The sequence below is a fragment of the Ailuropoda melanoleuca genome, chromosome 2 (assembly GCF_002007445.2).
Source record: "Ailuropoda melanoleuca isolate Jingjing chromosome 2, ASM200744v2, whole genome shotgun sequence".
NCBI lineage: Eukaryota > Metazoa > Chordata > Mammalia > Carnivora > Ursidae > Ailuropoda > Ailuropoda melanoleuca.
The window spans coordinates 147,641,981-147,665,236 of NC_048219.1; positions in this window are offsets into that span (position 1 = coordinate 147,641,981).

The following is a 23,256-nucleotide window of genomic DNA, read 5'->3' on the forward strand; positions in this document are numbered from 1 at the left end:
AGGCAACCCTGTTTGAGTAGAGTCTCCGTGTCCCCTGTGAGGGGGGATGGGGATGGTCACACTGTGAGCCGGTATTTCCAGGCTTTTGTTCTCTGGCGGCTTTCCCTGGAGGTTTGCTGTGCCTCTTCTGAGAGTCAGAGCAGCAGTGGCCAAATCTCAGCCTCTGTCTCAGAACAGAGGGATTGCAGACCATTCTCCACCGATGTTCTGGCCACTTTAACTCTGTTTCTGTTGGTGCTGCTAAACCCTGCAGCGTCCCGGGATGTGCGCCCCACACCTGGCATCCCAGCCCTCACTTCCAGGGCTGGTGCGTCTCTGTCCTTTGTGTTTCTAACACTGCCAGCTGCCAGCCGCCAGCCGCCCGCCGCCCCCTCGCGCTCTGGAGCTTGGGGTCTCAGTCTGGTTCCAGTGAGCACACCAGATCTCTGTTTCAGTCTGGTGGTAGGCATTCCCTGGCTCACAGTCTCAGTCTGCTCTCTCGCGGGTGCTGGTCCGCGAGTCCGCCCGCTCCCCCATGCAGGTGGCTACCGCTTCCTGGGGCCCGAACTAGGAAAATAATATTTTTAATTAGCAAACACAGTTACTATGATTTAAGTGTATTCTTCTGAGATGTTCATCATAATATTGTTTAAAAGAACATTTAGTGTATTATATTTAATAATAATAAAATAATATTTAAAATATCAAAACTTTGGATGCATGCCACATACTTAATATGAATGTGAGGTTAAGAAAATGATGTATCTTACTCTGTGGAATATATTTTCCTTTAAATTGTTTATGAAGAGTTTTTATTCCATGCAAACTTGTACATATTAAGTGAAAAAAAGTGAAATCACAAATAATGTTTTAAAATATATGGAAAAAATGAGAAACATACCAAAATGTTTATAGGAGTTGCCTTTTGGTGACATTTCCCTTAGTCATAATGCTCTGCTTTACATTTGAACTTTTCAACTTTTTTTTTTTTTAACTGTTCACAATGGTCTGGTATGAAGACCAGTTTTAAGTCCCAGATCTTACAGAATTAGGAATTGAACAGCTTTTCAAGTGAGCAGTCAAAAATCAGGTTTTATAGTTGGAACCATCTTTAAAAAAAGCTTGAGACTCTATACAGCTATTATATATAGCCATGTGCAGTTGAAAAGACTATGTATTCCTTATTTGTTGGAAATCACTTACGGTAAGTTGATAGAGTTTTTCAAAGCTTTTATCCTTACCAGTTTTTTCCCCGCATCTGTTTCTACCAAATACTGATAGGATTGTCAATCTTTTGTTTTAGCCATTCTATTAGTATGTAGTGTGTCTTATTGTGGTTTTAATTTGCATTTCCATGATGATGAATGATGTTGAACATCTCATGTGCATATTGACAGTTTTTCTTCTGCATCATTTTTTTGAAGGAAGTGTTTGTGTTTGTGAATGAAAAGAACCTAGTGGCCTCAATTTTCTTTCTTTGCACTAGTATTGTAGCTTCCTGCCATCCTCAGCTGGCTGTGCATTGAAGTAATGCTGCTAAAGAAGAAATAAAAAAGGAAGCTTTATGCTTGTATTAAATTAATTCATAAAGCTTGGGGTGGAGAAGTTAACCTCTGTGCACAAGACTCCCTTCTGATTAACAGATGGCTATATGGATCCTGCATCCTTGGGAAATTGGATCCTATTATAGCAGGTGTAAAACTATCACTGCTTTGGGTGCATCTCTATAGAGCTCAAGTCTTAAAGTCTGTCATTCCCTTAAAATAAATCCTGTGGGTACTCAGGTTTTTAACATAAAATTATGGAATGAGCCCTTATATTACATGGAGTGTTTTGAATTATTTTAAAAATATGGTCTCCTTGAACAGTATGTTTGTTCTCTGTGAGATTTTTTTCATTGGGAGATGTTAGATACATTTAAAAAGGTTTACAAGGTGCTCTTATAACATAAAATTAGAACTTGTGAGATTGAATTAGAACTTGTGAGATGCATTTTTTGTTTTCATGAGGTTAGTTCCATTCAAATAACACCGAACGCCATATATTTGTTTTGTAATTTTTTCTATAAGCTGACTTCCATGTATATAAACACAAAAGACATAAAAATAAAATTCTATGAAACTTTAAGCTCTCTTGGTAGAAACATTTATCTAGCTATGTTTATTCTCTCTCTCTCTCTCCATGTGGCTATACACACACAGATATATTTACTTACTAAGTAACCTTAGGCAAGTAAACCTAATATATAGACCTAAGTTCCTCTTTTATAAAGTAGAATAGTATTAATCTTGCTCCGGAAAATTCTTGCAACAAATCGTAAAATAATAGTATGGTATATTTATGTGATAGAGTTGATCAGCTGAGACAGAGCTCGGTCTCTCATAGAGTCTTATGGAATCTACCCCAGGGTTTTAAGGATGCTGTGGACCAATGAACATAAATATCAGAGAAAGTTCAAGGACGCTGAAGTAATACTTGGTCTCATCTCTGATTTTCATGGGGGTTTAGGAGGTTTGTGTGAACAAACTTGGATCCTGGCCATTAAAGAGGTTCATCCGTCTACTGATATGTCTAATGAAGAGGCTGAATTGGACAGAAGCCAGATTAGAGGGGAGGGCAAAGGAAACTGAAAGAAAAATTATACCTCTAGGTCTAAGAAATCTCGCCAGACTCTACGAGGTATAGGGGAGCACATTTTGCCACCCCAGTATGCATATTGATTATTTGTGTGTTTATTTGAAGTATAATTAACATGCAGTGTTATATTAGTTTCTGGTATACAATATAATGATTCAGCAATTCTATATATTCCTCAGTGCTCATCATGATAAATGTACTCTTAATCTCCTTTATTTTACACATCCCCTCGTGCACCTCCTCTTGTTCTCTGTTTTTAAGAGTCTGGTTTTTTTTTTTTTTTTTTTCTTTGTTAGTTTGTTTCTTTTCTTAAATTCTACATATGAGTGAAATCATATGGTATTTGTCTTTTCTTGTCTGACTTATTTCACTTATATTATCCTTTCTAGGTCCATCCATGTTGTTGCAAATGGCAAGATTTAATTCCTTTTTATGACTAAATAATTTTCCACTGTATATTTATACCACATCTTTTTTATCCATTCATCTATCGGTAAGACATTTAGATTGCTTCCATATCTTGGCTATTGTAAATAATGCAGCAGTAAACATAGGAGTACATATCTTTTTGAGCTAGTGTTTTTTTGGTTAAATACCCAGTAGTGGAATTACTGGATCATATGGTAATTCAATTTTTAATTTTTTGAGGAGCTTCCATACTGTTTTTCACAGTGGCTGCACCAGTTTGAATTCCCACTAACAGTGCATGAGGGCTCCTTTTTCTCCCATCCTTGCCAACACTTCTTATTTCTTGTTTTGTTTTTTTAATTTTAATCATTCTGACAGGTATGAGATGGTAACTCATTGTAGCTTTGATTTGCATTTTTTACATTTTCCTGATAATAGTGGTGTTGAACGTCTTTTTTGAGGAGCTTCCATACTGTTTTTCACAGTGGCTGCACCAGTTTGAATTCCCACTAACAGTGCATGAGGGCTCCTTTTTCTCCCATCCTTGCCAACACTTCTTATTTCTTGTTTTGTTTTTTTAATTTTAATCATTCTGACAGGTATGAGATGGTAACTCATTGTAGCTTTGATTTGCATTTTTTACATTTTCCTGATAATAGTGGTGTTGAACGTCTTTTTTATGTGTCTGTTGGTATTTGTATGTCTTTTTTGGAAAAATATCTATTTATGTCTTCTTCCCATTTTTTAAATTTATATGGGGTTTTTTGGTGTTGGGTTATATAGGTTCTTGAAATATTTCGGATATTGCCCCTTACTAGGTATATCATTTGCAAATGTCTTCTCCCATTTAGGTTGCCTTTTTATTTAGTTGATGATTTCCTTTGCTGTGCAGAAGCTTTTTATTTTAGTGTAGTCCCAGTCGTTTAATTTTGCATTTGTTTCCCTTGCCTGGGAAGTCGTATATAGAAAAATGTTTCTATGGACAGTGTCAAAAAAAATTGCTACTTTTGTTTTCTTCTAGGATTTTTATGGATTCAGATTTCACAGTTACGTCTTTAATCTATTTTGAGTTTCCTTTTGTGTATGGTGTAAGAAAGTGGTTCAATTTCATTTTTTTGCACATTGTTGTTCAGTTTTTCTGGCACCATTTGCTGAAGAGATTGTCTTTGCCCCATTATGTATTCTCCCTCCTTTGTTGTAGATAAATTGACCATATATGCATGATGTATTTCTGGGCTCTCTGTTCTATTCTGTTAATCTATGTGTCTATTTTTTGCCAGTGTCATACTGTTTTGATAACTATGGCTATGTAGTATATCTTGAAATCTGGGATTGTGATATTTTCAGCTTTGTTGTTCTTCCTTAAAATTGCTTTGGCTATTCACAGTCTTTTATGGTTTAAGAAGTTTTAGTGCTCCTTGTTGAGTTCTGTGAAATATGTTGGTATTTTGATAGGAATTGCATTAAATCTGTGGATTGCTTTTGCATTTTAACAATATTGATTCTTCCAACCCATGAGCATGAAATATCTTTCCATTTGTTTTTGTCATTTTCAATTTATTTCATCAATGTCTTATAGTTTTCAGAGTGCAGGTCTTTCACTTCCTAGATTAAGTTTATTCATTGGTATTTCATTATTTTGGTGCAGTTGTAAATGGGATTGTTTTCTTAATTTCTATTTCTGCTGCTTCATTATTAGTGTAAAGAAATGCAACAGATTTTTGTAGATGAATTTTGTATCCTGCGACCTTACTAAGGTATCAGGTTAATGCTGGCTTTGGTATCAGGTTAATGCTGGTCTCCTAGAATTAATTTGGAAGCTTTTCATCCTCTTCTATTTTTTTTTTAAGATTGATTTATTTATTTGAGAGAGAGAGCATGCACAAGCATGAGTGGGGGAGAGGCAGAAAAAGAGGGAGAGAGAAAATTCCAAGCAGACTCCCCACTGAGCGGGGATCCCAATGTGGGGCTCAATGCCACAACCCATTAGACCACGACCTGAGCCGACACAAAGACTCAGATGTTTAACGAAATGAGCCATGCAGTCACCCCCATCCTCTTCTATTTTTTGGAATGGTTTGAGAAGAATAGATATTAACTCTTCCTTGAACTTTTGGTAGAATTCACCTGTGAGGGGCGCCTGTGTGGCTCAGTCAGTTAAGCAGCTGCCTTCGGCTCAGGTCATGATCCCAGGGTCCTAGGATCGAGCCCTGCATCAGGCTCCCTGTTCAGTGGAAAGCCTGCTTCTCCCTCTCCCTCTGCCTGCCACTCTGCCTACTTGTGCTCTCTCTCTAGCTCTCTGTCAAATGAATAAATAAAATCTTAAAAAAAAAAGAATTCACCTGTGAAGCCATTTGGTCCCAGATTTTAGTTTCCAAGAGTTATTTGATTACTGATTCATGTCATTGCTAGTAGTTGTCTGCTCAAAATTTCTCTTTCTTTCTGATTCAGTTTTGGAAAGTTGTATGTTTCTAGGAATTTATCCATCTCTTCTAAGTTGTCCAATTTGTTGACATATACTTTTTCATAATGTTCTCTTTTAATCCTTTGTATTTCTGTAGTGCCGATTGTTATATCCCCTTCTTCATTGCTGATTTTATTTGAGTCCTCTTTTTCTTTTTTTTTTCCTGATGAATCCAGCTGGAGTTTATGAATTTTGTTGATCTTTTCAAAGAACCAGTTCCTGCTTTCATTGAATTGTTTTATTGTTTTATTTTTAGTTTTTATTTCATTTATTTGTGCTCTAATCTTTATTATTTCCTTCCTTGTACTGGCTTAAGTTTGTTTCTTCTTCTTATAGCTTATTTAGGTGTAAGGTTAGGTTATTTATTGGAGATTTTTCTTGTTTCTTGAGGTAGGCCTGTATTGCTATAATCTTCCCCCTTTTAACAGCTTTTGCTGCATCATAAGGATTTTGGACTGTTGTGTTTTCATTTTCACTATTCTCCATGTATTTTTTTATTTCCTCTTTGTTTTCTTGGTTGTTCCATTCATCGTTTAGTAGCATGTTATTCAGCCTTCATATATATGTGTTCTTTCCAGCTTTCTTCTTGTGACTGATTTCTAGTTTCATAGTGTTGTGTTTGGAAAAGATGCATGATACGATTTGTCTTTCTGAATTTATTGAGGCTTGTTTTGTGGCCTAACATGCAATCTGATATGGAAAATGTTTTTAGGGCACTTGAAAAGAATGGGTTTTTGAATGGGAAGTTCTGAATATATCTGTGAGGTCCCTCTGATCTAATGTGTCATTTAAAACCACTGTTTGTTGATTTTCTGTCTGGGTGATCTATCCATTGATATATGTGGGGTGCTAAAGTACCCTACTATTATTGTGTTACTGTCAGTTTCTTCCTTTATGTCTGTTAATAGTGCTTTATGTATTTAGGTGCTCCGTGTTGGTGCATTGATATTTACAATTGTTGCAACCTCTTGTTGAATTGTTTTCTTTATCATTATGTAGTATCCTTCTTTGTCTCTTAAGAGACAAAGATTATAATCTTTGTTTTAAAGTCTGTTTGATCTAAGTACTACTACCTCAACTTTCTTTTCACCTCCATTTGTATGATAAATGCTTTTCCATCCCCTCACTTTTAATCCACATGTGTCTTTAGGTCTGAAATGAGTCTCTTGTGGGTAGCATATGGTTGGGTCTTGCTGTTTTATCCATTCAGTCACCCTATGTCTTTTGTTTGGAGCATTTAGTCCAGTTACATTTAATGTAATTATTATTANCTTTGTTTTAAAGTCTGTTTGATCTAAGTACTACTACCTCAACTTTCTTTTCACCTCCATTTGTATGATAAATGCTTTTCCATCCCCTCACTTTTAATCCACATGTGTCTTTAGGTCTGAAATGAGTCTCTTGTGGGTAGCATATGGTTGGGTCTTGCTGTTTTATCCATTCAGTCACCCTATGTCTTTTGTTTGGAGCATTTAGTCCAGTTACATTTAATGTAATTATTATTATTATTATTTTTTTTTAAAGATTTTATTTATTTATTTGACAGAGATAGAGACAGCTAGCGAGAGAGGGAACACAAGCAGGGGGAGTGGGAGAGGAAGAAGCAGGCTCACAGCGGAAGAGCCTGACGTGGGGCTCGATCCCAGAACGCCGGGATCACGCCCTGAGCTGAAGGCAGATGCTTAACCGCTCTGCCACCCAGGCATCCCGNTCCAGTTACATTTAATGTAATTATTGATAGGTATGTACTAATTATCATTTTGCTACTTGTTTTATGGCTGTTTTCATAGTTCTTCTCTGTTCCTTTCTTCTTGTTTTGTTCTCTTCCCTTGTAGTTTAATAGCTTTCATTAGTGTTATTCTTGAATTTTTAATATTTTTTTGTGTATCTATTATAGGTTTTTGATTTGTGGTTACCATTAAGTTCATATAAAACATCTTGACTGATTTCTGTAGGTACAAATGATTTTATTACTTCTGTGCTTTAACATTCATACTGGTTTAATAAGCGATGAATATACTCCTTTTATTATGTTTGCATTTATCTGTGAAATTTTTCCCTTTCATAATTTTCTTAATTCTGATTATGGCTTTTCCTTTCCACCCAAAGAATTCTCTTTAATATTTCTCGTAAGGCTGATTTAGTGGTAATGAGCTCCTTAATTTTTTTTTTTTTTTTTTTTTTGTCTGAGAAGCTCTTTATCTCTCCTATTCTGAATGATAATCGTGTGGGGTATAGTATTCTTGGTCATGGTTTTTTTTGTTTGTTTGTTTTTTCTTTTCAGTATTTTAAATGCATCATACCACTCTCTTTTGCCATGCAAAGTTTCTGCTGAAAAATCAGCTGATCACCTTATGGTGTTTCCTTTGTATGTAACTGTTCGCTATTGCTGTCTTTAAAATTCTCTTTATCATTGCTTTTTGTCATTTTAATTATTATGTGTTTTGATGTTGACCTCTTCCTGTTTTTTTGTTCGTTTGGTTTTTTTTGTTTTTTTTTGGGTTTTTTTTTTGGTGCTCTCTGTGCTTCCTGGATCTGGTTGTTTGGTTGTTTGTTTCCTTCCCCAGATTAGGGACATTTTCAGCTATTATTTATTCAAATAAGTTTTCTGCCCCCATCTCTCTCTCTCTTTTCCTTATCCCTATTATAATGGGATCCCTATAATATGAATGTTATTACACTTGATGATGTTGCTCAATTCCCTTGACCTAGTCTCAGTTTTTATTGTTCTTTTTTTCTTTTTTATGCTATTTAGCTTGGTGGCTTCCCATTAGCCTTTCAGATCATTAATCTATCCTTATGCCTCCTCTGATCTGCTATTGATTCCCTCTAGTATATTTTTTTTTTAATTTCAGGTATTGAGTTCTTCATTTCTGACTGGTTCTTTTTTATATTTTCTATCTCTTTATTGAAGGTCTCACTGAGATTCTCCATTCTTTTCTCAAGTCCAGTAAGTATATTTATGACCATTATTTTGAATTCTTTATCAGGCATATTGGTTAACCCTGTTTCCTTTAGCTCTTTTGCTGTAGTTTTGGCCTGTTCTTGCATTTGTACATATTCCTCTGTCTCCTCATTTTGTCTAATTCTTGTGTTTGCTTCTATGTATTAGGAAAGTCATCTATGAAAATAGTGGCCTTGTGAAGAAGTCCTGTGGTGCCCTGTGCAGTGTTCCCTGTCACTAGAACCAGAAACTCAGAGGTGTCTCTAAGGTGGGCTGCATGTTTCTTACCATTGTGGCTGAGCCACATTTGCCTTCAGTCCAGTAGGATGCAGTGGACCACTTTGCCTGTTGTGGTCCCTGTGCTGTTAAGGGGCCTGTCTGGGGCTTGTAGTTGGATGGTGTTAGGAGTTAGATCAGATCATATCCCTACCCTGAGTCTGTTTGCCAGGGCTTTGGTTGGCACTGATTGGTAGGACACTTTCTGTGCTGCCAGCTATAATGTTTGGCTGCTAGGCTGCTAAGGCTGTGGGTACACTGATGTATGTAGTTATCTTCCCCTCTCCCCAAGGCAGGACTTACTTTGGAGTGGTGTTGATCCTTGCTGGGGTTGCTTGCAAGGTCGTCAGGGAAGGAGCTGTTTTGAAGGGATGCCTGCAGAATGAAGCATGTTGGATGGGGTGGATCTACAGGAGAACATAGGGGCAAGGCAGGCAGTGCTAGCAAGAGAGGTGGAGAGTATACCTGCTGATTTCTGCAAGTGTCTTGGCATCTGCGCTGGAGGAGGGGTGGGAAATGGTGCCCATCAACACTTGTTCTTGGAGAAATCTCTCCCAGATTCCTGTCCCTCCAGCACACATTCTGAGATTAGTAAATAAATGTCCTTTATCCCAGGTACATTTCAAACTGTTGCTTCTATGCTGTATATGGTCTTTTTGTTGTTGTTGTTGTTGTTGTTGTTTTGTTATGTTGGCTCTTTAAAGGTGGGGGCTCAATTTCTTTTGCTCACTGGCTTTCCTGGAGCTAAGCTTGCTGATTTTTAAAGTACCTAGAGTTAAGCCCCACTGCTTAAAAAAACTCACAAAGTTAAACCTCACTGGCTTTAAAAACCAAAATGTTAGGGGGACCCACTCATCTTATTGGTATGGGTCCCCCATTCTGGGGTGCCTGGTGTAGGGTCTGATCGTTTTACTTTTTTTTGCTTGTGGTGTCCATCCCATTTGAGGTGATAGTCTCACCTGGAGTTTGGCTCCCAGTTGTATCCCTGTCCCTCCTCTCTGCAATTAACTGTGGAAAGTCGGCTCTGCAAGTTTCTGGGTAGTTTCCGGAGTTGCACTGGTATGGCTGTTATCTCAGTGTGTCCATGGGATGAGCTAAGCTTAGGATCCTCCTACTCTACAACTTCCCAGAAGTCCTGGCAGGTTGATTTTTTTAAGCTGATTATTTTTAAGAAACCAGACACAAGAGTAGCTCTGAAAAGTAAGTAAAAGTTACCCTTTTGTAAGAGACATTGCATGTACAAGAAAAATCTCCACTTGTAGTGTCTCCCTGGCTGCACCAGAAAGTGGAGGATGACTCTGAATCCTTAGAAACTGTTATTAATGGAGAAAGCACGTATTTAAATCTGTGTAACAATCTTACCCTCGTTTACTGTGCTTTACCTAGGAACCTCCCACAATTGTCTCCCCGCTCCCAACAACTTTTGTCTTTATTTGAAGATGGTATTTAGGGTAGTGGGCTTAGGTCACTTTGGAGAGTTACTCAGTTTTCCTGAGTCTCTTCTATGTATACAGGAGGTATACCTGTTATTAAACTGTCGTTTGATTTTCTCCTGTTAATCTGTCTCATGTCAAATTCAATTCTTAGACCATCTAGAAGAATCTTAAAGGGTAAAGAAAAATTTTTCTCCATAGCAGAGGTTCTGAAGGTTAAGAAGTTTAGGATAAATTACGAAGCTACTCTTAAGACCTCTCTGACTCCAACTCCCCTGTGACTGCCTTTCAAAAGCCTTTATGCATCTTATGGAATATTCTAGGTGATATAGAGGGAATTGTGTTTCTAGCAGCCCTCTGCAAAAGCTAGGAATTAAGAAAAGAGGGTGGAGAGGATCCAGACAATGTATTGTTGAGGGTGGGGATCTATATCAGCAGAAGTGGAGAAGGAAGAATGGCAGATGGGATGCTCAAGATCAGGCTTCGGGCAGGACTGTACTTAGGGTCACTATATTAGTTTGCTATGGCTGCCATAACAAAACAAAACATAACAAAACAAAACATAACAAAACAAAACAAAACAAAACACAGACTGGTCGGCTTAAACAACCAAAGTTAATTTTCCCATGGTCCTGAAGGGTGGAAGTCTAAGATCAAGATGTGGACAGGTTTGGTTTCTTGAGACCTCTCTTATTGGCTTACAGATGACCATCTTTTCCCTCTGCCTTCACATGGTCTTTTCTTTTTGTGCACAAAATGTCTGTGTCCGAATTTCCACTGGTGTTCTTATAAGGACACCAGTTGTATTGGATTAAGGCCCACACATATGACCTCATTTTAACTTAATTAGCTCTTTAATGGCCCTGTGTTCAAATACAGTTGCATTCTGAGGTACTGAAGGTTAGGACTTCAATATCTGAATTTGGAAAGGACACAATTAAGCAAATAACAGTGATCTTAGTATGACATTAGCATCCATATTAAGTTACCACAGGTGTACTGGAAGTAATAAACAGAGTATGCAGCAGCAGGTAGAGTTGAGCAGTGTAGCCTCACAGTATGGGAGGACCCTCCATCAGCTCTCCTAGAAAGATAGGAGGGAGAGCTATGGTCCTGCCACTTCACATACAGGGCAAATGGTCTAACAACTTGAGGAAATTTGTGGAAGTGTCTCTTTTCAGGTTTTGCAGTGCATGTGTTCTATGATTATTTGGGTTATGTATAAAATGCCTATTAAAACTTATATAGATAACACATAATATAATGTCAGAATAAATGCAAAGAATGTCAATGAAATTTTAAAAATCAAGTTATTTTTAACATTCTTCCTATCTACATTGGTTCTGAGAAATAGCTTTAGACAATGTTCTCTTCAGTATTCATAAGAGTTTTCATATATATCATTTTCTTCTAAAAATTCTGTACGGAAGACAGAACAAACATTTTCAGTGTTTTAATCTGAAAAAAGTTAAGGTGACTTGTCCTTGGTCATAGACCAGGAAACAAAACAGCTAAGATTCAAAAGGCAGCAGTGTTTTGAACCACCACAATTATGGTACTTAGTGTCTTAGCTCAGGCTGCCATACAAAATACCATAGACTAGGCAAATTAAACAACAGAAATGTATTTTATCACAGTTCTGGAGGCTAGAAAACCAAGATTAGAGTGCCAGTATGGCCAGGTTCTAATGAGGACTCTTTTCCTGGCCATCTAGATGACTCTTGAACCTTATCTTCACATGCCAGAGAGAGATCGCGGAGTGAGAGCAAGTGAGCTAGCAAGAGAGAGAGGGAAAGGGAAAGGAAAAGGGACAGGGAAGGGGAAAGGGAAAAGGAGGGAGAAGGAGAGGGAGGGAGAGAGGAAGGGAGAGAGGGAGGGAGAGAGGGAGGGAGAGAGGGTGCTTGCGCACTCTCTGGTATCTTCTTATAGGGCACTAATCCCATCTTGAGGGTCCCACCCTCATGGCTTTATCTCAACTTAATTACTTCCCAAAGGTCCCATCTACAAATACCATCACACTAGGCTTCAATATATGAATTTGAGGGGGAGGGGTGCATAAAATTTTGTCCAAAGCACATAGGTAGAATAAGCAAAACATGAAGGAAAACTGTCATAAACAATATATAGAATACTATCTAGGCATTAAACTATCTTTGAATAACAATTTGCTTTGCATTTATAAAATGTAAGTCATCAATTTTGGTGAAACTTACTACATACAATTTTTAATGCCATTTCTATAATAATGTGGTATATACTATATATAAGATGCTTTCTTCCCTTCTTTCCTATTCAGATCAGCAAGAAATGCATATTGTTGAGAGCTAGTTTTGGCCTTTTCCATTTGTGTGTTTTATTATTTATCATGTATTTTCCCTAGTACTTTGAAGGGCCTGGTAGGTGGTGCCTTACAAATAAGGTGAATCTGCCTCATGGTTCCATGCAGAGATGACTGGCAGGGACAGTTAATTCAACAGGACATCCAGTTGTGTTGAATCTGGAAAAAGGCCTTTGTCCCCAAAGCTTGAGGGCATGGATCAGATGAATGTCTTGGAGCTTTATTAAAGTCTGCTTCTCAGATAAGAGCTTCAGAGGGGAGTTCTAAAGCAGCTTAAGGTAGTCACTCAAATATGAATGAAGAATATATATGGTATTTTGAAGGTAATCTTATTGAATTGGATTAGTTATCACATAAAGTAGCAGAGACACTCCTATAAATAAAGGAGGTCATGGGGTCTTTTTAATTTTTATTGGGAATGTCTTATTTTCAAGTTATATGCTTAATTAAAGTATTTATAGCAGAGGGATCAGTAGTTTTATTTACTTATTTATTTAATAAGTACTTATATAACACTTACTCTTCGCTAGGCCCCATTCCAAGCAATGGCAACTCTATGAGCCAGGAACTATTATTATCCCTTCTTTACAGTTAATGCAATGAAGTGTCTTTTTTTTTTTTTTTAAGATTTTATTTATTTATTTGACAGAGAGAGACACAGCCAGCGAGAGAGGGAACACAAGCAGGGGGAGTGGGAGAGGAAGAAACAGGCTCCCAGCAGAGAAGCCTGATGTGAGCTCAGTCCCAGGACCCCGGGATCACACCCTGTGCCGAAGGCAGATGCTTAACGACCGAGCCACCCAGGCGCCCCTGCAATGAAGTGTCTTGCCCAAGATCACACTTAGCATTTAGTGTCTCCCAAATCAAATGAAAAAATCTTTATATAGAATTAGAGTAATTGTGCTTAAGAGATAATAACAGATAACTTTTTCAATGGCATTGAATTTTACCCATTTGAAAAACTGTCAGAATGTTCTTGAGAAGAGGATTTTTCTCCATGTTCAAATATTATAGAGCCTCCTATCGTCCACATTTTGCTAGTTAAACCATATGCACTTGACCAAATAAATAAATAAATAAAACAGCAAAGGAGGGGAGGAAAGGATAAAAGTTGGATAGAAGTAGTGAAAAGAACACCTTTTTCTTATTCCTAATCTTAGAGAAAAAGCTTTTAAAAATTCACCCATAGAAATTATGTTTGAGGGGCATCTGAATGGCTCAGTTGGTTAAGTCAGCCTTTGGCTCAGGTCATGATCCCAGGGTCCTGGGGATCGAGCTCTGCGTGAGGCTCCCTGCTCAGTGGTGAGCCTGCTTCTCCCTATCCCTCTGCTGTTCCCCCTGCTTGTGCTCTCTCTCTCTCTGTCAAATAAATAAATAAAATCTTTTAAAAAAGAGATTATGTTTGCTATAGTATTTTCTTCTATTAAATATTTTTATTCATTTATTGAACTGTTTTTATAATTCCTTTTTATTCTGGAAAATTATACTGATTGATATTCAAATGGTAAACTGATCTCATGTTTCTGGAATGCTCCCTAGACTCACGATGTGTGTTATCCTTTATAATATTGCTAGGTTAGGTTTGCTGATATTTTACTTAGGGGTTTTGCATCCATGCTTAATAGAAGTTAGCTTATGATTTTCCTAACTTGTGATGCCCAGTTAGATTTTGCTTTATAATGATTTCATAAAATGAATTGAGAAGTATTTTCTCTTTTTCTAACTTCTGGAAGCATTTGTGTGAGATCAAGACTGGTGTTTCTTCCTTGAAAGTTCATCTCTGGTGATGTGATATAAGCCTAGAGATTTCTTTGTGTGAAGGTTTTAAATTACAGACTTAATATCTTGAAAAATACGAGATAATTCAGACTTCTTTCTTTTTGCTGAGTTAAGCTTTTCTAGAAATTTGTCTATACATGTGTAGTCTATCAGATCTTTACTGGGTTTTTGTATTTCTTTTATCAGTTATTGGGAGAGCTATATTAAAGTCTCCCACTCATGCACATTTATTTTATATATTTGAAGCTACATTGGTGAGTGCATATAAATTTAGAATTGCTATATGTCCCTGGTAAATTGATTATTTAATCATTATAAAGGAGTGGTCTTTATCTTTAGAAATACATCTTGTCTTTAAGAATACTTCGCCATACTAGAATAGCAACAGTAACATTCTCTTGGTTCTTATTTTCATGTTTTCCAACTTTGCCTTTCTACCTGTGTTCTTGTATTTCAAGTCTGACTCTTGTAATCAGCATCAGTCTTCTTCTAAAATCAGATCTGATAATATTAACCTCCTAATTGGACTAATTAATCCAATTGCTGAATACTGATTTGTTTTGATTTATGTCTACAATCTTATTTATTCCCTAATTTCCCACTTGTTTTTATCCTTTTTTTTTGTACTCTTACCTTCTTTTAGATTAATCAAGTTTAAAAAATTAGTCCCTTTTCTCCAATCATCACTTTAGTTACACACTATTTTTTCTGTTCTCTTTGTAGTTACCTAAACGTTTAAAATATGCATTCATTGCTGAATAAAGTCAAATATAAATTTGTATTTTTCCACTTCCTTGACATGTGCTCTACTTAGAATATTTAAACTACATTTACTCCCGCTAATCCTGCCATTTATGTAATTTTTTGAAGTCATTTAAATCCTACATATACCCAAACCTACACAAGACATTATTATTATTTAGTAAAATTAATATTCATCTAGATTTTTCTTCATATTTACTATTTCTGGTGTTCTGTACTTTTTTCTCTCTGCAATACTATTGTTAAAAGCTCTGCCAGACTCTCTACCTCCTATTAGGGCTTTTTCTTTGCTAGGAATTCTGGCCCCTAATCTGGTAATTGCTAATCTGCAATTGACAAATACCTTAAGGAAAAATGAATTCACAGAACATTGGCTTACTGATTTGTGGTTTTATTCTGTCCATGATCTTGCTTCTTCAATTATTGTCTCTTTGGCTGTCTGATCATTACTATTATTAGTAGTAGTATTTTACCTCATGTTTTTTTGCTGTTCTCAGCAAGACTCTTCTGCAAGTTGTATTTTTGCTGTAGCTAGAAAGGAGAAATACATACTTTTTTTTCTTTAAAGTTTAATTTGACAGAGTTAAATGGTAAATGAAGTACATAAATAATTCTAATTTAGAACATAATATAGAAATGATTTTCTTAGTCATGTATTTATTAATTTAAAGATACTTGTGCATAATATTTCCAGGTAATATTCCATACTAGGTAAATATTGATGGATGAGACAAACAAGGTCTCTTAAGTTCACATTCTTTTGGAAGGGGTTCAAGTGGAAGGAGACATGGATAATGAATATTTAACATAAATTAATGGTATTATCAAAAGAATTATAAATACTGTAAGAAAGAAGTAAAACCAGGGGTGTGATATATAGAGACTGGGAATGGGTGGAATCAGGTTGTTGTAGACTGAGTACTCTGTGTCGTTAGGGACATCTCTGAAGAGGTCATATTTGAGCTGAGAACTGAATGAAAAAAACTGGCCCTGTACTAATTTAGGGACAAAGGATTCCTAGAAGAAACAGCAGGAGAAACAGCACTAAGGTAGAGATGATCTCACCATGTTCAAGGAACATACACAAATCTAGAGTGGCTTACACAGAGAAAATAAGGAGATAATGTGTGAGATGTGATTAAAAAAAATATCTACAAGGCTCAGATCATGTGTGGACTTGTAGATTATGGTTGGCGGGGGTGGGGAGGTTGAATTTTGTTCTAATGCAATGGGTATCCAAGAGGGTTTAATATAAGGAAACAGTATGAATTATGTTTTAAGGATCATTCTGGCTGTGGTGTTGAGAATAGTATATGGGCACTGAAAAGGAAATAGGGAGATCACATACAGGCTATTGTAGACATCTGGTTAAATATGGGTCATTGGACACTTATGTTTTCCTTCGCCCTCTCCTGTAACTCCACAAAAATGACACAGAAGAGACAAAAAGAAATGAACTCAGACAGAAAAAAGAATCCCTATGGGATGGGAGACAACAATAGCTACATTCTGTGTATTGAACAGGAGAATAGAGATTTATTCTCTGGAGCTTTGGGTGTCATTCTGGGGAACAATGAGATGAAACAAAAATGTTTATATGGAATGAAAAGCTTTCAGCTCTTTCCCTTCCTCCACTCAGTGAGATTACTCCTAGACAGGCTTAAACTTCCCAGACAGGAAATCGGAGCATTCATCTCTGAGGAAATTTATCCGCTTAATATTTTGTGTCTATTAGACTTTAGTGAGGGACACTGCTTAGCATCTCCTTATGTGTTTCATCCAATTGAAAGAATTTACTGGGTGATCTAAGAACACTTAAACTACCCAGAGGCTTTGATAATGGTTTTGGCGACCATATCATAACTTTAATCCTTTCTTAAGACTGAGTTTTATTGAGCAATCCCTAATTTTAGGACTTTCTCAATTTTATATCTTACTGCTTGTATTTGAAAATTAATTACCTCCTAACATATCCTCAGATTTTTGGACTCTTTTTCTTTCATTTTCTTCATTCCTACTTGAAGGCTGGACAGCTCTTTTCTTTTCTCATCTATTTCCTATACCCACAGAAACCTGTCACAGAATTCAGTTCTGCTTTTCCTACCTCTACCTTTGGAACTATGAGATCAATAATAACACAGTCTGACTCCTGGTTCATAGTTGTACCAACTATTTAGTAATTACATAGCATGAAACACGAGCTTCCCTGCCTCTGATACCAGTTTCTTCAGCATCTGCTATCTATCAACTAAACCTATGTTATATATTTGATGTTTATTGTTATAGTAGTACCCTGCTTATGGTACCAATGACTGAATCAATAGCATACCGTCGACTGTGATAACAAACAACACCCAAATCTGGGTGCCTAAATACACATTTTTTTTTTCTTGTTCATGCAATGTCTGCTGGAGGTCTGACCTTCTCTCCTGGGCTGCTGTTTTCTGTGTATTCCAAGCTCAGTATTCCAAGCTGCTTTGATCTCCATATCAATACCTGCCTCCACCATCACTGTTATAAGGAAGAGGGGTCTGAGGATTTCAGCTCTGCAGTTAAATATTCCCATCTAGAAATGACGAGAGTCACTTACTCTCAAATTATTTGGCCAAAGCAAGACTTATGGCCATACTAACTTCAAGGGACAAGAAAGTGCAATCCCACCTGTGTCTGTAACAAGAGGGGAATCAGATGTTATTTGACATTAGCATTAAGTACCACAGAAGGTATTGCATTTCCTCAACAAGAAAAGGATACTAGAAACAAAAGTACCTTTGGAGAATAAAAAGAGTCCTTGGGGGGAAAAAATTGGAACAGTAATTAAAAAAAATTCATTACAATTTTGAGAAATTTCGGAAGATAGAGCAAAAATAAATAGAGGCAGGACATTTCTTGTAATTCTGTTTTCAGCCAAACTACCAATGAAGTGTGAAGGTAGAATAAAGATATTTCTTAAGGCAAAACCTCAAATCATTTGCCTCTGATGCATTCTTTCTTAGAAATTTACTAGGGAATTTTCACCAAAACAAAGATGTAAACCAGGAAGGTGACATGGGATCCTGAAGATAAGGGTTACAACATTGATAAGAGGCCAAGGGAATTTCCAGGATAAAGTTTATCGGGATGCCTAAGACATCTAAGTGCAGAGGGTAGGTAGAGAGTTGGCTATATGAGCAGGATTTTCAGGGGAGAGGTCCGGGCAGGAGATACACATTTAGGAGGTTTCAGTTATTAAAGCTATGAGATTAGACTACAGAGGGAGTGAAGAAGCATTTCAAGGATTGAGTCCTGGGGTATTGTTAAGTTTAGAGAAAAGAGGAGGAGATAGTAAAGAAGGAGGCAGCCAAGAAAGTAAGAGGAAAACCAGGAACACTGGTTGTGCTGGAAATCAAATAAAGAAAATTTTTCAAGGAAGAGAGAGTGCTAAATGCTGCCAATTGATCAAATAAGATGAAGCCTGAGAACTGACCACTGGGCTTGGTAATGTAGAGGGCATTCATGACCTTGATAAGGACAGTTTTGTGGAGTAGATAAATGAGGGTGGCATAAAAGAGTCTGGCTCAGTGCTAAATCTGTATTTTATAATATGTATTACATTTATGTAATAAATATATAAGTATAAACATATATTTAATAATATAAAATATGCATCTTAAAAGCATTCATTCATGGTTTTATGGTTATTAAATAATAAATATTCATTATATAAATTTTTGAAAATAGAGAACATCTAGAAAAGAAAATACTAGGACCCACAGCCAAGGGGGAAAAAAAAAGTAAACTTAAATAGAAGCAATGCTATTAGTCCAAAGATAAGAGATGCTTGTGACAGAAGAGAGGAGTGATGGTGGAGACAGGAAGACCTAGAGATAGATGCTGGTGTCAATTGAGCAGGCAGACTTGCTGGTGGACTGGCAGCGGGGCTGCAGTGAGGGGCAGGCAGGGTGTCAAGATAGACTGAAAGGCTTTGTGAGTCTTCACTAAATACCTCTCAGAAATCCTTCAAGATTGTTCTAAGTGCGTATTTTTTAATTAAAAATTTAATTTTTCTTAATTAAGGGTGCACTTGTAAATAACTTTGTTTTGAAGACAGGTTCGGCACCAGAATGGCTGTCTTAAACATCAACATCAGGACTTGGTATCTTTTGATATATGTGAAAATCGGTTGCTCTTATCTGTTCATCCTCTTGGTGACTTCCATGTCTTGGTGGCCGTGGTTTCCATGCTATAATTCTTATTTTCTTTTTCCCAGCACATTTCATCATTTTGAAAATTACTCTTAAATAACTTAAATGTATTTTGAAATTTAAAAAATGGGAAAAATCTTATTTGCCATTATATGAAAACTGAAATATGCCATCAGTCTTTTGCAAAAATAAAATAAACTTATATTTTGAAAAAGTAATTATTGAAATTGCTTCGTTTTCAACATTAGCCATTTTTTTAAATTAACATATAATGTAGTATTTGTTTCAGGGGTACAGATCTGTGATTCATTTTACACAGTTCACAGTGCTCACCATAACACATACACTCCTCAGTATCCGTCACCCAGCCACCCGATCCCTCCCACCCTCCTCCACTCCAGCAACCCTCAGTTTGTTTCCTGAGATTAAGAATCTCTTATGGTTTGTCTCTTATGGTTTGTCTCCCTCCCGTTTCATTTTTTCCTCTCCTCCCCCATGATCCTCTGCCTTGTTTCTCAAATTCCACATATCAGCAAGATCATATGATAATTGTCTTTCTCTGATTGACTTACTTTGCTTATCATAATACCCTCTAGTTCCACCCATGTAATTGCAAATGGCAAGATTTCATTTTTTTCCATTACTGCATAATATTCCATTGTGTGTGTGTGTGTGTGTGTGTGTGTGTGTGTATATTTCACATCTTCTTTATCCATTCATCTGTCGATGGACATCTAGGCTCTTTCCATAGTTTGGCTGTTGTGGACATTGCTCCTATAAACATTGGGGTGCATGTGCCCCTTTGGATCCCTACATTTGTATCTTTGGGGTAGATACCCTGTAGTGCAATTGCTGGGTCATAGGGTAGCTCTATTTTCAACTTTCTGAGGAGCCTCCATACTGTTTCCCACAGTGGGTGCACCAGCTTGCATTCCCACCAACAGTGTAGGAAGGGTTCCCCTTTCTCTGCATCCTTGCCGACATCTGTTGTTTTCTGACTTGCTAGTTTTAGCCATTCTGACTGGTGTGAGGTGGTGTCTCATTGTGGTTTTGATTTGTAGTTCCCTGATGCCAAGTGATGTTGAGCACTTTCTCATGTGTTTGTTAGCCATTTGGATGTCTTCTTTACAGAAATGTCTGTTCATGTCTTCTGCCCATTTCTTGATTGGATTATTTTTTCTTTGTATGTTAAGTTTGTTAAGTTCTTTATAGATTTTGGATACTAGCCCTTTATTTGATACATCATTTGCAAATATCTTCTCCCATTCTGTCGGTTGTCTTTTGGTTTTGTTGACTGTTTCCTTTGTTGTGCAAAAGATTTTCATCTTGATGAAGTCCCAGTAGTTCATTTTTGCCCTTGCTTCCCTTGCCTTTGGCTATGTGTCTAGGAAGAAGTTGCTGAAGCAGAGGTCAAAGAGGTTGCTCCCTGTGTTCTCCTCAAGGATTTTGATGGATTCCTGTCTCACATTTAGGTCTTTCATCCGTTTTGAGTCTATTTTTATGTGCAGTGTAAGGAAATGGTCCAGTTTCATTCTTCTGCATGTGGTTGTCCAATTTTCCCAACACCACTTGTTGAAGAGACTTTTTTCGATTGGATAGTCTTTCCTACTTTGTGAAAGATTAGTTGACCATAGAGTTGAGGGTCCATTTCTGGGTTCTCTATTCTGATCCAGTGATCTATGTGTCTGTTTTTGTGCCAGTACTATACTGTCTTGATGATCACAGCTTTGTAATAGAGCTTAAAGTCTGGAATTGTGATGCCACCAGCTTTTCTTTTCTTTTTCAACATTCCTCTGGCTATTTAGGGTCTTTTCTGGTTCCATACAAATTTTAGGATTATTTGTTCCATTTCTGTGAAAAAGTAGATGGTATTTTGATAGGGATTTCATTAAATGTGTAGATTGCTCTAGGTAGCCTAGACATTGCATCTTTCATTAAAATGTCAAGGTCCTAGGTGAGAGATAAGGGAACTTGTGGCAGAACCTTATTAGTTTGATTCTATTTTAAATAATACTAAATTGGTTCTAATGATACCCTAGATTTTTTTTAGCGTCATGATGAGTCAAGTCTTATGAAAATAAAACTTTTTTTGGATAATCATTTACATATTGTTCTATGAGAGACAATGCAAGAAATGAGACCCACATTTTCACCTAAGCTCTGATGTTAAGCAACTCTGTTTTTAGAGAAAAATAAGCTAACATCTTTGAGCTTTGGTTTCTTTGAGGTTGTGTTTTTCAGACAGGGGCTCTGCAGTAACATGAGTGCTGTCATTTTGGTTCATTTGCAGGCCGTGGAATTCCTCATTCATGCTGTGTTGAAGGGTCTTCAGCATTAGTAACTTACAGAGTAGTCAAGGCTTAGTTTCTTCTGTTTATTCATTTTGGGATTGTTTGTATTAACAATGGGGTGACTGAAATTTGTTCTCTCAGGACCTTAGAGTGAAATCCTAAATCCTTTCAATGAACAAGCTTGCCCCCATTCCCTACCTGTTCCATCACTTCACATTCTGGTCCTTGGTATGCTGGTCACAATAGTGAGTAAGAAAGATCTGAAAGTGAAATGATTTCCAGTGCTGCTATGCTGTGGTTATGTCTCCTTCAAGTAGAAAAATCAATGTATTTTGGTTGAATGTGTCTCACAAGAAGATACTGAGGGTGATGAGACATATAGGACAGTGTAATTCTCAAAGAATTTATAATCTCTGCATAAGTAGAGATAGGGCAAGCATGCATAAAAAAACAACCAGCTATGTGAAAACGGAAGGGGACAATAACCACTATAAGAATTCACATCCAGGAGCAATTATGTGAGCTAGTATAGTCAGGAAAAGCTGCCCAGGGTGTGACTGGGTATAATTTGATAGATTTATTTAAATGATAGGAAATGTCAGGAATTGTGTAGGAAGAGATAGCATGAAGGAAGACTCAAGAGTAGTAGTGGGAACAATAGTAGTAAATAAACCATGATAACTATTATAATTAAAAACTTTGTTATTGTTAGCTGATCAGGAACCATTTCTATCCCTGAGCCCATTGCCATAACTACAGGATATTTGCTAGTAGAACATTAGAAAATGTTTATAGTTCTCAGCATTCCTCAAACCATGAGAGTCAGACATTGTCCTAAAATGGACCCCTTTCAGAAAGAAAAGCTTTCACAAAAATTGTGCAACATCCCAGATTTACATTACTTCCCAAGTACCCAGTGATCTTTTATCTTCCCAACATATCATAGCATCTCTCCTATTCCTGTGGAACAGCACTTCGAGTAGGGCTGGAAGGAACATTATCAGTAGGACTTGCAAGCTTCAACCTTGTTCTGGAAAGTCTCTGATCTCACCTTGTAAGCCCTTGAATTTTTTTGTCTTCATCAGTGAGAATCCTGGCAGCATAGCACAGAGCTTTAAACCTTTGGCTCTTTCATTAGACTGAGTTCAAATCCTGACTCCACCACTCACTGGGTATGTGACTTTAGGCAAGTTACTAAGAGCTCTAAGCTTCATTTTCTTCACATGAAGAGAAAAAGGATAATAATAGTAATGCTTGCTTCGTTGTTTTCTGGAGATTGAATGAGATAGTCCATATAAAGCACTTAACCACAGTGCTAAACACATAGAAATACTTTATCACTGTTCATTATTTTGGAGTATTGTTTACTTGATACTATTGGTACCTTTATGTGAGACTTTAAAAGCCTAAATGTGTCTTTTTTAAGATTTTATTTACTTATTTGTTTGTTCATTTGAGAGAGAGAGAGAGAGAATGAGTAGTGGGGAGGGGCAGAGGGAGAGAGAGGAAGAAGCAGACTCCCCGCTGAGAAGGGAGTCAAATACAGGGCTCATCCTAGGACCCTGAGATCATGACCTGAGCTGGAGGCAGATGCTTAACCCACCAAGGCACTTCCTAAATGTGTATTTTTTTATTTTAGTCTTTTTTAGTTTAACCAGGAGTGCTATTAATTCGTCTTGGGGTTTGGTAATATTTTTATTACATAAAGGAAAAAAGCACTATGTAGTTTTTCAAAGTTGTCCTATTTTAAGTGGTAGAAAA